This window comes from Lineus longissimus, chromosome 7 (genome assembly GCF_910592395.1).
Source record: "Lineus longissimus chromosome 7, tnLinLong1.2, whole genome shotgun sequence".
Lineage (NCBI taxonomy): Eukaryota > Metazoa > Nemertea > Pilidiophora > Heteronemertea > Lineidae > Lineus > Lineus longissimus.
The window spans coordinates 10,618,116-10,633,136 of record NC_088314.1 but is presented as its reverse complement, the minus strand read 5'-3'; the positions used below and the strand labels follow the sequence as shown (position 1 = coordinate 10,633,136).

General features: G+C 39.6%; 1 long non-coding RNA gene across 1 annotated transcript; it reads right to left on the bottom strand.

Moving 5' to 3' along the window:
* Positions 1-11,665: 11,665 nt before the first annotated feature.
* On the bottom strand, positions 11,666-12,974 carry LOC135490661 (uncharacterized). The gene is made up of 5 exons (XR_010447750.1): positions 12,869-12,974; positions 12,710-12,769; positions 12,552-12,596; positions 12,149-12,240; positions 11,666-11,857 (listed from the first exon to the last, which is right to left on the bottom strand). It is a non-coding gene; the product is annotated as an uncharacterized LOC135490661 (long non-coding RNA).
* Between the last annotated feature and the right edge of the window lie 2,047 nt (positions 12,975-15,021).

The window sequence follows — 15,021 nt, the reverse complement described above, 5'->3', positions numbered from 1 at the left end:
TTTGACTTTGGATTGACCACCCCAGGTCTCACACAGGTATATAATACAATTTGCATGACCACGTGACGCGCACGCCTTGACACTTTTGACCAATTGCAATCGAGATTGATAACGCCTTTGTGTTGTGCGATATATCGCGCTCGACGGCGGGCACTGACCATTTTTATATTGTAGTTCGGACGACAAGTGGTAGCGCATGAGGACACGGAAAACTCAAGAACTGAAATCCATGCTGGAAGCAGTACGTATGATATTGCATTTGCAGCTAAATTGAGACTTCTATCATCTTTCCATCGCTATATCATGGTTCGAGAAATATTGTAAATTACGTTGATGATGCAATCGTTGGTGGAGTTTCTTTGGGGAGGGGGGAACTAGAGGCGTTTTCATTACCACGTATCTCTTCGGATTTTTACAAATTGCTCACAAATGAATTATCGATGCTGAAGCTCAATTCATGTCCTACTTACGTCACTACCTGTAGGTGCCATACGTATTTTTCATTACCACGTACCTCTTCAGATTGCTCACAAATGAATTATCGATGCTGAAGCTCATTTTATGTCCTTCTTACGTCACTACCTGTAGGTGTCATACGTACTTTCCAGACGGATATGCCCGTGATACGTTTTGACGGTGCCCAAAGTCACAGCTGATATTGCTGTAGATCTTCGAAGTCACACAACATATAGCATTATACTTGTTCGCGTGCCAAACTCTGAGGCTTCCCTCGTGATTTATTATGCATATCCGTTACCGTGTGTGTTGCAACGTACACGAGTGCGTAGCAATGGTCTATCACTTTTCTCAAGCAGACGAAAATTGAGTTGAAAACAATTTTTCACCAACTCGACACAATCTACTCCATTTTGCGACTTGGAAACTACCTACCATAATGATTTAAGGTAGGTGCATTATTAGCTCATGCCGCGATTGGCTTGGTGAATCGTGTAATGGCCCGCTAGAAATCGTCCCTGTAAGCGAAGTTCGATAATATATGACCATGGAGCCTTCGAAGACCCAAGGCAGGTATCTTTGCTGCACTGTGTGTTGCAAATAGGTATTTCCCCCAATAGGATGATATTCGAATATCAAACTGGCACAACACATCTAGACGTGGACTGATCAACACAGACAAAATACGGATGTACGCCCTTTCGAGTGTACGGATTAACAATGATAAAACGAGCAAATATCATTGGGCACACTTCAAACGTATTTTCCCCATTTCAGACTATGGTGTTTTGTGCGGCTTAAAGAAAAGCCTCTAATTGCGATTTGTAGAAAGTCGTTTTTCATGGTTTATCAGCCCACTAAAGGTTTATCTATTGCAGTACCCTTAGTGATGACCCGTGTGCAGCAGCGAGGCTTCTCTAATGAGCAACTTGCTTTGTGGTTTAGCGTGTTGCCATTTAATAACACCCTTTAGGTTACCTTACCGAGTCATACTCATCCCGAGATTCAGTGTTTATTTCACCCCTACGTCCTCAAGAGGCAGGGTATTGAAAAACAACAAACTACTTGTTAACGTCAATTTACTTTATTAAAAATTTGTCTGATTCTATTTCGTCGTGCAACTAGGTCTATAAAAGACTATTTACGAGTGTCCTGTCAATGATTTAGGACGGGACTTAATGACATGACAAACCTTTGTCATTCCTAAAGGTTAAAAAACTACCTATTGTTACTATTTATTTTCAGTGGTTATTCACCGGCAATTTAGCAACATCATTATTATATATAGTTTACTCCAGGGAAACGATTCCTATTGTCAGAAAAAAAGATAAAAATTCACGACTTGCCCGAATTGAATTTATGATATGGTTAAATACACCTAGAACATTAAATACATCATAGATAAAAAGCGCACAATATCCTTAGGCACTGGGACACCAGTAGTCCAGTTGCGAAACCCCCTTTTTGGGCTTAAGCGTACAATAAGGTCTGAACGCAATTTTTTTGCAGTTTCTATATCTATGACATCTCCGGGTCCAGAATTCGTCGGGTGCCGGGCTGGCAACCTTGGGCAATTTGCCGTTTACACTGTTCTGCGGGTGTCAAGATGATGCCGACTGTTGCAATGAATACACCATCAGAAATCGTGCAGCAAACAATTAAAATTATGACGGTCAGCGAGGGTTTTTTTAGGTAGGTTCGTACCATTGTGTACATTGACAGCCAATCAGAGCGCAGTAACTTCGCCTGACATCAAGTAAGAAACGCACGTGTTGTTAGTCAGTAAACAAGATCAGCGATGCACATTGACAAATGGTGCGAGTTCGAATCTCGGAAGGACCCAAAAAATTACTTTTTGTTTTTTATTATTGCATTTGTCTTCATTTACTTAATTATTTTGATAATAAATTTCTCGGCTGTCAATATACACAATGGTAGGAACCTACCTGTAAAAAAAAAACCTCGCTGACGGTTAGGTGTTTAGAAAATATCGAATAAAAAAGGGCCAGCACCCCTCATACCGCATATTCCATGACAAATGATCATTTCATGCAACACAAAGGCATTTAATGCACTGCCCAAAACTGGGCGCATTCAAATTACAGTATGTTTTACGAGCGCAGACAATAAGATTTGATTGAATGAGATGTACATGTAATGAGATGTACATTGTTTTTATAATAGCCAGTGCCAAGACGATATTTGTGATTGTGTTATATTTATACATATAAAATATATAATAATTATAGCAGTTCATTGAACCTAGGAGTTATTGTCTTTTCTCTAGGTCAACCCGATAAAATTAGCAGATAATGGGAAATTTTAAATCCATCCATCCATCTCGAAACGACTGCCAGTGGCATTTTCTTCACAAAAAGAAAACAATCTTGATGGTAGTCCGTCACGATGGAGGTAGTACAGTTCATCCCCTAGTGATGCTGATCATGCATACATAGATTATTGAGAGAAAAAACACCGATAAAAAATCGGACAGCTTGTAACACGGAATACAGGAGATTTTTAACGAGTTATGACGTCAAATTATACGAAAAACGTTGAATTACGCATGACGTCAACCTCTATCATCTTCACGCCATTTCTTATTACTCGAGAAGTGTTCATTTGCCAGTTATGTGTGATACGTCATTTTAAAGGTCATTATCTACGGATAAAACATATAGGAAAATATTATAATAAAACATGCCAGTAATTAGCAAGAGAAAATTGTTGTTAAGAAAAAAAAACCTTACAAAAGTGCATTTTGCGCAATAAACTTGACTTTTCCCAGTGACCTAGACCTTTAACCATCTTTTTATTGCACTAAAACGGTAGACAGTTTTGATTTAAATATGATTAGTTGTTTCAATTGTGTAAATGCGACTTCTATGTCGGGAGAAAATGCGATTGACAAAAATACACGTTTTTTGTAAGTGGTTGCCATGGAAACGAATATATCTTAAATTGCCTAAGGGTGCCAGCCTGGCACCCGATGGATTCTGGACCAGTACACGTCATAGATATGGAAACTGCAAAAAAATTGCGTTCAGACCTTATTGCACGCTTTTCGGCTCTGCCACTGGGCTACCGCTGCGTCCGTCGTCCGTCGTGCTCCGTCGTCGTCCGTCGTCGTCTGTATCCTGTTTCAAAAACAGTGGCAAGTTTCTCAACTGAATGGGCTATGAACTTGAAACTTTGTACAGAGGAGCCCCCAGGTCAGCTGACCTCAGACAATGAATTTCGATCAGATCTGATTCTTGACTTGGTCACCAGGAGGCGAGAAGTGGAAACCTAAAAAGTGAGATATCTCTATTATGAGTGAATCGTTTTCGATAAATTTTTTATGGTAAGTTCTCCTAGCAAGGATACATCACATATCGTACGGGTTTTTGATTTGACTTAATTTTCAAGGTCACAGAGGTCAAATGCCGTAAAATAACTATGACACGTTTCTTAACCGATAGAGCTATGAACTTGAAATTTAGCACACATGGCTCCCTACGACTAATAACCTCTGACACCGAATTTCGGTACGATTTGATTTTAGACTTGTTCACCAGGGGGCCTAAAGTTAAAACCTAAAAAGTGCGATATCTCGCTTATAAGCAACTCGTTTTCAATTATATTTTTATGGTATGTACTCCGAGCAAGGATACATCATCATATCCTACTAGACCACCAGACATGACCCTGAAAGTTGTCACGGTTTTTTTATTTGAACAAATTTTCAAGGTCACAGATGTCAAATGGTGTGATTTGGCCGTTTGAGTGTAACTATGGCACGTTTCTTAACCGCTAAAGCTACGAGCTTGAAATTTAGCACACATGACTCCCTTTGTCATGTAACCTCTGACAGTGAATTTCGGTCTGATCTGATTCTTTATTTGGCCACCAGGGGGCCAGAAGTGGAAACCTAAAAAGTGTGATATCTCTGTTACAAGTGACTCGTTTTTGATAACATTTTTATGATAGGTTCTCTTAGCAAGGATACATCACAAACCATACAGGTTTTTGATTTGACCTACTCTTCAAGGTCACAGAGGTCAAATGGCGTTAATTGGCCATTTGAGTGTAACTATGGCACGTTTCTTAACCGCTAGAGCCATGAACTTGAAATTTGGTACACATGACTCCTTATGTCATGTAATCTCGGACACCTCTGATTTTTTTCTTCTTTTTTTATTCAAAAAGTAGAGCCTACATATCTCCCGGCCTCTAGGAGTTAGCTGAGTTAGCAAATCTATAACATTGTGACATAATATATAAAACAGTAAATTTTACATGTTGATCTCAAAATACAATATTTATAGATATCTTTCCTTGGTCCAAGGACAAGAAATCATGGTTATCGAGGTACAATTCTTCAAATTCTCCCAGTTGACTTCAGGTTTTATACACCTTATACAAATTTTCCAAATGACTTTTCATCCAGTACTTAAAGTTTAACTTGAAATTATTTATGTCAGGTTTAAGACCTTCCAATTTTGCAACATTTCTTAAGTCCCATATAACCTTTCTGCACATACCCAAGACAAATAATTGCTCTGGGTTGATTGTACCGACCCAATTGGTTTGTAAACCTTGGTCTCCTAAATGACCTCCTATTGTAAATATATTCAAAATATAGTCAAGAAATCTTCTTACAGTTTCACACTTTAGGAAAAGATGAGTCTTATTTTCCTCATTGGCATTACAAAAGACGCATAAACCATTTTCATTTTCAAACCAAACTTTAAGGTTTTTTCCCAAAGACAAAGCATTGTGGTAAGATTTCCATAGCAACTGCTTGGTTTTTGGCTCACCGTAGGGGAGTCTATACGATACCGCAGTGTCCGTCGTCCGTCGTCGTCCGTCGTCGTCGTCGTCGTCGTCGTCGTCGTCGTCGTCGTCGTCGTCCGTCGTATCCTAGTTCAAAAACAGTGGCACGTTTTTTAACCGCTAGGCCTATGAACTTAAAACTTTGTACACATGACCCCCTTGGTCAGATGACCCGTGACACTAAATTTCTGTCCGATCTGATTTTCTACTTGGCCACCAGGGGGCCAAATGTGGATATCTAAAAAGTGTGATATCTCGCTTATTAGTGACTTGTTTTCGATAAAACTTTTGTGGTAGGTACTCATAGCAAGGATACATCATATATCTTACGGGTTTTTAATTTGATCTACTTTTCAAGGTCGCAGAGGTCAAATGGCGTGAATTGGCCGTTTGAGTGTAACTATGGCACGTTTCTCAACCACCAAAGCTATGAGCTTGAAACTTGGTACATATAACCCCCTATATCAGATAACCTCTGGTGCTGAATTTCAGCCTGATCTGATTCTTGACTTTGCCACCAGGGGGCCAAAACAGAAAAAGTAAGAAGTGCAATAGCCTGCTTATTAGCAAATTGTTTTTGATGAAATTTTTATGGCAGGGACCCCTAGCAAGGTTACCTCAGATGTTGCACGACTTTTCGGATTTGACCTACTTTTTAAGGTCGCAGAGGTCAAATGGCGTAAATTTGCCGTTTTAGTGTAACTATGGCACGTTTCTCAACCGCAACAGTTATGAACTTGAAACTTTGAACAAATGACCCCCTAGGTCAGTTGACCTTTTACACTGAATTTTGGTTCGGTCTGATTATTGACTTGGACACCAGGAGGCCCAAACTCAAAACTCAAAAAGTGTGATTTCTCGCTTATTACTGATTTGTTTTTGATAAAAGTTTCATGGTAGGTACTCCCAGCAAGGATACATCACATATCTTACGGGTTTTTGATTTGACCCATCTTTCACGTTCACAGAGGTCAAAGTTGAAAACTTTACCGTTCTTGGTACGTTTTGTCGTTGTTCAATGTAAAGAGTTTTAATTTTGTGTAATGATGCATCTAAGAAGCCACTATTTGTATGCCAAGTTTCAGCCAGATCGGAATTCAAATATGGCCGAAATTGCATGTTTTGTGGGTTTTTCCTCGTATTGTGGCAATCCAAAGGTCGTGAGTTCAAACCCCGGTCAAGGACAGCCAAAAATATTTTTATTTTTCATCTTTTCCTTTTTTCTTTTCTGAGGCCGAAATTGCATGTTTTGTGGGTTTTTCCTCGTATTGTGGCAATCCAAAGGTCGTGAGTTCAAACCCCGGTCAAGGACAGCCAAAAATATTTTTATTTTTCATCTTTTCCTTTTTTCTTTTCTGAGTTCTATCTTACATTTTCTTCATTTTTTGATTTATTTGGTGCCATAGATTTAATTAGGCGGCCATCTTGGAAATCGTTTTTTGCCGATTGCTGTAGTGAAACGAGTGATGAAATTGTTATGGTCAGGTGGATGTATCTACATCACATATCACCCTGGTTTGTTATTTGACCTACCTGTCAGGGTCACTGAGGTCAAAGTTAAAAATATATTCACCATTGTCATGGAGTGGCACAGTTTCTTCACTACCATTTTCACCTAGACTCTACAAGCTTGGAACCACAAGTCTCGGATTCACCACTTGGCCAGGGCCGGCTCTGAACTGGTCACAGATGCATGTATAAATTATGAGAGGCCTACATACTGTAGCACTTTCTGTAACTGTCTACTAAAAATACTTACGGTGAGCACAATGGCCCCTGGCCGTTTCATTCATTCTATCTAAATCTGATAAGCACAGGGTTTTCCATCATTTTGAGGTATTCTCATCGATTTTTTTCACTTGATAAGTTTTACTTTCCATGTACATATCATACATTTTTTTGCTCCTTAATTCCTTACTTTGTTTACCATACCATGTTTGAGAAAGTTTGTCTCATGTTGTAGGCCTACGTCATTTGCATTTCGGAGAAAGTCGACCCATCCTCCTTCAGACAGTCCCCTATGGGTTTTCCGAAACATTTCTCTTATGCCCACTTTGTTATTTCTGAAAATGGTGGGAATTTTGCACATAGTTGTTTGAAATCTACCCATGTTTTTGTCCCGCTGTTCCAGATAGCTTTAATTTTGAGGATCCCTGATTGTATCCAAACTGGGTCATATAATACCTTATTATTGTATTTTAATTCTGCATTTAGCCACAAGTATTCCTCCATTATCGTTTCAGTGGATTCTGGTTTAATCGTTCTCAAGCCCACATGTCTCCATGTGTCTAAAATGTGAACATAAAACTTGGGGACATTTTCATTTTTACAGTTTTTTTTGTTGGGTAGTTATGACTTGATACGAGTTGGAGCTTTTATCGAAGTTCATAATGAAAAAGGAGGCTAGTTTTGAAGCATCGCTTTTTTCTTCTCCCTACAGTAGGTGGACAAGCCACTTTAACTTTAGACATAACATTTTGTCTCTATGTCAATCATCCCTAAACCCCCTTCCTCTCTAGACTTGTAACATTTTCTCTTGATACTGTTTGCCTTTTTTTCCCCAGATAAATTCCCATACATTTTATTTATATCATTAATAATTTTGCAGGACAGTAACTGTTGCTACATACCATAATATAGCCAAAACTAGGGTTTTGACTATTTGTGTTTTACCAAATATGGTGAGATCCCTTTTACTCCATAAGTTTAAAACTTGTTTGACCTTATTTGCTATTGGGTTCCAATTGTCATCGCTGACATCTCTATTACCAACACAGACACCTAAAACTTTGAGTTTTTCTTCTTCTTTTAGACCTAAATTTGGATATCTTGGTTTTTTCCGGTCAACTCCCAACACAGAAGTGCTTTAGATTTGTCCTGGTTGAGTTTTGCTTCTGTTGCTTTGCTGTATACGTCTAGAAGTTTGAAGAGTTCCTCTGTCGAGGTTATACCTCTGAGATGCAGTTTGGTATCGTCAGCGTATGCTTTTATTTTTGATTCAGTACCATCAGGTAGTATCAACCCTTTTATGTTTTGTTACTTTTAACCCTGCCTCACTCCTCTAGTAAGTATAAAAGCCTACGATAGGAAGCCATTTGTACAAATTCTGCTTCTGGTATTGGTATATATAATTTTTATCCAGTTGATTATATCTTTTCCAAATCCAAACTTTTCAAGGCATTAAGTAAATTACTTTAGTTTATTTGAATCTATCTCTCCTGCCTTCTCCTCTTTGGATGGTTCCGGGCCAGGCTGGGGTTCTCTACAGTGACGTTTGAGGTGTCCTTTCTTACCGCATAGGAAACAAGTTTTGGCTTGGCTACATTCAGGGCTTTTATAGCCTACCTGTTTACATATGTAAGTAGTAGGTATAATGTCCCTTTCAACGCCGAGGCCCAAAGTCCAAGGGTCCCGGGGCGTTGAAAGGTGCATCATTCGACGCCCGCGACAAATGCCCTCCCGTGATATTGTGCTTGAAGAATTTTTTCCGCGCTTCGTGTAAGCGCTCAAAAATTCGGCGCTATCCGTCCGCGCTGTCCACGGGAGGGCATTCGTCGCGTAGCAGAGTACAAGCAGCCCGATGCCGCAACGAGCACAGATTAATGTGCACTCTTATTCGCGCTTCTCCTGAGGTTTTACGGGCTGCTGTCACAAGCCGAGCAGAGCGAAGAGTGTGGATCAAATAGGGTCTCCACCATCGGGGAAGTCTGTTCGGGGCAAATGGCCTACTGAAGCATTCTGTTGCTATAACTGGGATGTTACCAGTGTCTAGGCAATCCTTGTCATTGACTATGCATAGAGACTGCTCATCCTAGCTAAAATTATGACGCGAATTATTGCCTCGACTCGTCGCCACATTTTAGGGGCCCCGTTTCCTCAATGTCCGTTTAGCTCCGAAGCAACGAGGTCTGTCCTCTTCGTCTCGCATGGTGGCCGGGTTTGTATAGCGCGGGAAGAGGAGGACAGGACAACTCTCTTGCGCCACCCTTTTCCTGATGGAAGGGTGAATATTTTGACATGCACATGAAGAAAGAACAACTCATATACGACGTATTTGTGATATGAAAAATCACTTTTATTTTATAATTTCCAAGTACACATTTTCAAATCTAGAAGAGAAATAGGGACAGAGCAATTGAACATGACACATTTTGAAGCGCATCATGCATGTTCGTTTTCCCTTTTTATGTCGTTGCTCCTCTCTTGAGTGGGAACTCTTAGTGGCAATCTTTTAACATGATCTTATAAACAACTGAGAAAAAGGGAATTTTAGCAGCGAACGCTTTCTTAATTTCAAAACGTGTCTTCACTTAGCGGCACTGCACCCCTGTGGTTTGTCTATCAATACAATTCAATTCAATTTATTTCAACTGATTTTTAGGCCACCGGCCCTTTACAGCATGAACATATAGACATATACAGATCGACACGATGATACATAGTAATACACATACACTAACGCCTCTGCTCGTTTACTTTTTGCTTACTTTTTGTTTACTTTTGATACATGGCCGATAAATTTCGTAAAATTTCATAACGTTTTGGAGACATGATATTGATAAATAATGATAGAACGGTTGGTGGTACAAATGCAAATACAAAACATATACATGTAAATCTTGTATCAATCGTAACAAGTATTTCAGAACCTTGGCTTTGCAATAGGAAAATACTTACGGCGGCCGCAATCTCCCAAAGCCGCAGTATTATGGGCCTTTGTTGAAACATTCATAAAACGCTTGCATGCATAATAGTGTACTCATTCAATTGACGTGAACTCCTCATGGCCCCATAAGTCAAGATCGGGGATATCTTTGTGTTAAAGATCTTAAAGAATAAACGATTCGACAGCTCACAAAAAATCCCTAATGAGCCAAGACATTGGGCAACTGCTCTCTTGCCTTTCTCTGCTATATGATACAAACAAGAGAATGTACCTTTCTAATAGACAGACAACAGGAGCGATTGCTTTTCACTCATATACCAGTATTCATATGTTCAACGTACAGGCTATATAACTAATTTACAAAATTATATACAACAACAGCAACAGTGATCCCGGCAGTAATCCTTTAAAATTTACGGCACCGCCTATCATTGGGAGCAGGAATATCTGTCAAATGCATGTTACCGCACGGAATGATAAGTAAGTGGGCGATACAGTCTCCTCTTTTTACTATGTATGGTTTTGTCCCCTCGAACTAATATTGTCACTGGTTTTTCAAAATCCGCTTCAATGACGGCGGAAAAAATACAAATGTTATGACTGTAGGTTAAATCTGCCGCCCCCCTGATCATATGAAAATGTCCAGCCGGAATGAAAAGAACAATGTCTGTGGGCACGGGTGTGAAACCGCCCCCTGTTCGACAGAGACCGTCTCGCACGCATACAGCTCCAGTGCGCTTGCATTTGACGAGGGCCACATTGACTCGATCCCTCGTGGGGAATATCACGCGAACTTGATACGAAGAGTCATGTTATTTTGATCCCTACCTATCCTCTCGATGGTCTGAATTTTGTGCACGTGTATTCAAAGTATTCTTCGAAACCAAAATGGTCATATTGCAATAGATGAATTAAAATCGCCCCATTTTGTCGTAGGACATCAAAGTAGCAGAAAGTCTGAGTATTGAATCCCTCTGCCCGCAGTTGACAGATGATGCACTGAGGCATTTTTCTGAAAGAAGCAATAAAAATTCTCTTTCCGTTGTTTGTTTTTGATAGCGAGAAGGGGCTATTAAAAGAGACGTTTAATTGTTCAAAGGCGTGTCAGCTCCAGCAAGCTTCGTTTAACGTGTTTCGTTACAAATGTTGTTTTCTTATCGAAGAGTTAGTTTGTTTTAAGCTGCGCGCGGTTGTTTTATTTTCGTATTTCTTTGCACAATATTTTATGTAAAGGTAAAAAGCGACCAAATATAGTAGCGACTGTACGTCGCGTTGTCTAAAACAGGAAGATAACGCACTGCTTGGAAAATTACCTTGAATATTAACTATTCTCCCTTTAAATTTAAGCTTTCGTCTTGGCGGCCGTGGTGTCAAACAAGAATGTATTTCTTTCAAAATGTGTTCATAAAGTTTCTTGAAATTTTCGCTTTCAAGCCCAGCGCCTATATTTTTTCGCAGATGCAAAGTAATGTGTAATTTCTTACTAACCCAGTAGTAAATGTCTGTAAAACGTCGCGTAACATAACCGTCATTAACAGTTTGGAAATATTTTTTGGAAAAGTGATAGATTTCAAACTTGTATTTTTCAAAAAATGAAGGCTCTATAAGGTCAAAGTGAAATATAACCTGTTTGCTGGAACTAACTATTGTATCATTCATTCAGCTTTATGGGGGTTATGGAAGAAACTTAAGTTTTTTCCAGCGCGTGCACGGGCATACAGTTGTTGTTGTATATACTTTTTATGAATGATTATATACTGTACTTACAAATACTCAGTCTTACATGTAATTCCCTTCAGAATTCCTGAAGTCATAAACACTAGTGAATGAAACAGTTGTAGTACACAGTCACGCTCCAAACGTTGAATGATATATTGAGGCTATACTGTATGTGTATGAGAAAACATCAGGTCGAGCTGTCTGGAAAGAGAAAAACGAGGGTTGACGTTAGGGTGCTGTCAGGGAATATCGCTTACGATCATGTAAAGTAATGTGTAATTTTTTACTAACCCAGTAGGAAATGTCAGTAAAACCTCGCGTAACATAAGCGCTTTTACGGTCTGGAAATAGTTTTTCAAAAATGAAGGCTCTATAAGGTCAAAGTGAAATACAATGTATAACCTGTTTTATGGAACTAAGTATTGTACCGCGTTCACGTGCATACAGTTGCTGTTGTTATACTTTTATGAATGTGAATATATATGTACTTACAAATACTCTTACATGTAATTCTCTTTAGAATATTCCTGTACACTCATGCTTCATCCGTTGAATGATTTTGTGAAAACATCCGGTCGAGCTGTCTGGAAAGAGAAAAACGAGGGTTGACGTAGTCTGCTGTCTGAGAATCATGTATCACACGCTTTTGTTCCAGCGGCGTGCTCTTTGCTTTTTACTTCACATGATCAGGAATTGATGTAATGCGACAGGCTAAGTACAGCGTGTCCTTGTCGCATTGTATAAATAATCAGCCTTAGCGCTTGTCTATTTTGTTGAGATGTTATTCTGGAAAATTAAATAGAAAGGATATGATGAGTTGACAAACAAATAAAAGCCTTTCGTTTAGCAGAGACAGTATTTTTGTGTGTCCTTGTGAGTAAACAAATAGGCCTACCTTTTAATCGGGTGGGCAGCAAGGGCTGTTTGTATCTGCATGGCGCTGGAAGAGAAATATGGGGTCGCATGTTATTTCATTTCCCAAAGGAGAGATGATTATTATTGTTGAATCAAAATCATACTGAGCCGACAGAACTATAAAAATGAAGGCCCTACCTTGATTCACGATAACATAATGTTTCTCGGCTTTGGGGCGCTTGTGTATAAGCCATCCCTCTGAAAGAGAAAATAATGGACGGATGTTACTAAGTCTGTTTCTGAAAACTTTTAGCCGAGCTGCTAACTAAACGGAAAAATAACAATTATAAGGCCTACCTTTTATCCCGATTGCTTCTCATCAAAATGTGTGTGCGTAAGTTGCCCGCACATGCGAAATGGGGGAAGTTTTGCCCTCAGTCTTAATAAAGGTTGAAATATTCCATTTTTGACCAGTCATGGAGGCTAGAAGTGTAGTTTGCCAAGCAAGGAGTCACGATACCATACTAGGATATTTTCGTATTGATTTACAAACGAAATCCTTGACCTAAAACCCTTCGAACTGATCAATACACCTCCAGGCACTTTTGAAATTATTCTCAAGAACAATCTCCCACTGATTATATAGGGCGCTTAATATTTCATCACTGATCCAAGCTCAGATTAGATATATAACTCGGCCAAAATAACAGCCAGTACATGCGAAAATGAATTTTTCCTGTTCAGGATTCATTATAAAACAATTAGGCACTTTAACTTCACCTTTCGGTCACCCAATAGCTCTCATTAGATTGTGCGTATTAGAAATGATACCAAGAGAATAAGTTCATAAGAGTTTTTCGTTGTTGCCAGAACAAAAACAACTGTTATCGCTCGAAGGACGGCTGGAAAAGGGCCTAATTTAACATGCCGGTTAACCAGCCTCTCACTATTACATTCTACCTTTTTGAAATGACGCCAAAAAATCATTTAAACAAGAGTTTGATTTGGCTCATTGACATACTAACTAGCGCGCTGTGTTTTATCAAAGTGATCTTGAACTCACCAACTGAGTGAACATTACAAAGCAGTTCAGAACATTTAGTTCTGCAATCAGATAATGAGTTGGTCTTACCTCTCGTCCACGAAATAACAATGGGAAGATATTGTGGGCCTAAGTATCTTCTTTTTTTCCTGTAGTATTTCGTCGTCACAATGATATTACGAAGAAATTGAATGCTTGTTCTCCTGGTTTTTCTTCGAACCTAGATGTGACACTATCGTTTGTAATGGGTGATTTTACTCGTGCGCAATTTGTCGTGTCAACTTGGCACTAGGACAAGGGTAAAGAAGGCAATTCAATTTCACATTGCGCTAGAAACCTACCTCTCATTAGATTCTTCGTATCAGTAATTTGTTTTTCAATAGCAAACTTGTTCTACTTTGAGGAGAAAATCATTTGAGTAGGCCCAGCATATTCTCGTCACAAGGCTATTATGAGCAAAATGATGTTTGCTGTGGTGGTTTTTCTCTTAACCATGATGTGATACGATAGAATTAAACCAACGCGTTGGCACCGCCGATTGTTGCTTTCAATACGACTGATTTTGTTAGTGCGCATTTCGTCATCATGTCAGACGACCAACTTTTATTCTATAGACCAAAGATTGTGGATGAAAAAAATGATGATGATGAAGCTGAAACACTTATTTTTCACAAATTGAGTGACTTAGCTTCTGCCCCGGAAAGGGCGACGGCACATTCAGTGGGTTTTGACCTGGCTAGCGCCCATGACTACACAATACAATTACAATTTTGGCCGGTTGCTCGCAACTTGTCCGCACAGATTTACAACTCGTTCTTCCAAGAGCGTGTTATGGTCGAATCGCGCTTCGCTCAGGTCCGCTTCGCTCAGGTCTAGCCTTAAACTATATGATAGCCGTAGGCGCAGGTGTAATCGATTCCGATTTTAGAGGCAATTTGGGTATTTTGCTATTTGCTATCATCATCCGCAAAACGAATTTCGTATTCGACGCGGCGATCGTGTGGCCCAACTTATTTGCGAAAGAGCTCTTATGCCACGTATTCGAGAATCCAAAGATGAATTGCCCTCAACCCCGTGCGGCCAAGGCGGTTTTGGATCAACTGGCGGCTTATTCTACGAGAAATTAAGAAGCCGTGAAATGAGCTTGTGATGAAAACGGGCCATCCAAATGTAACGCTCAAAGTACAGTTGTGTTGTTGTCACTATGTGAGCACAATTCTCTTTTGATGTTTTGAAAAAGAAGCCCCATGATTTGGGGTGGAGCCGTTCACTAAAGTCTACTGCGGCATCAGACATGCATTATATTAATAGGCGAAATAAGAGTTGCCGATGTCCAGATTTTGCCTTGACATCGATCGAAGATGTATTAGAACGTGTCTGTCATTTTGGAAAGCTCTGCCCCCTATGTAGAGTCGACTGTCCCTGTTGAAAGACAATGCAAAAAGATTTTGCACTACCTGATCTTTTA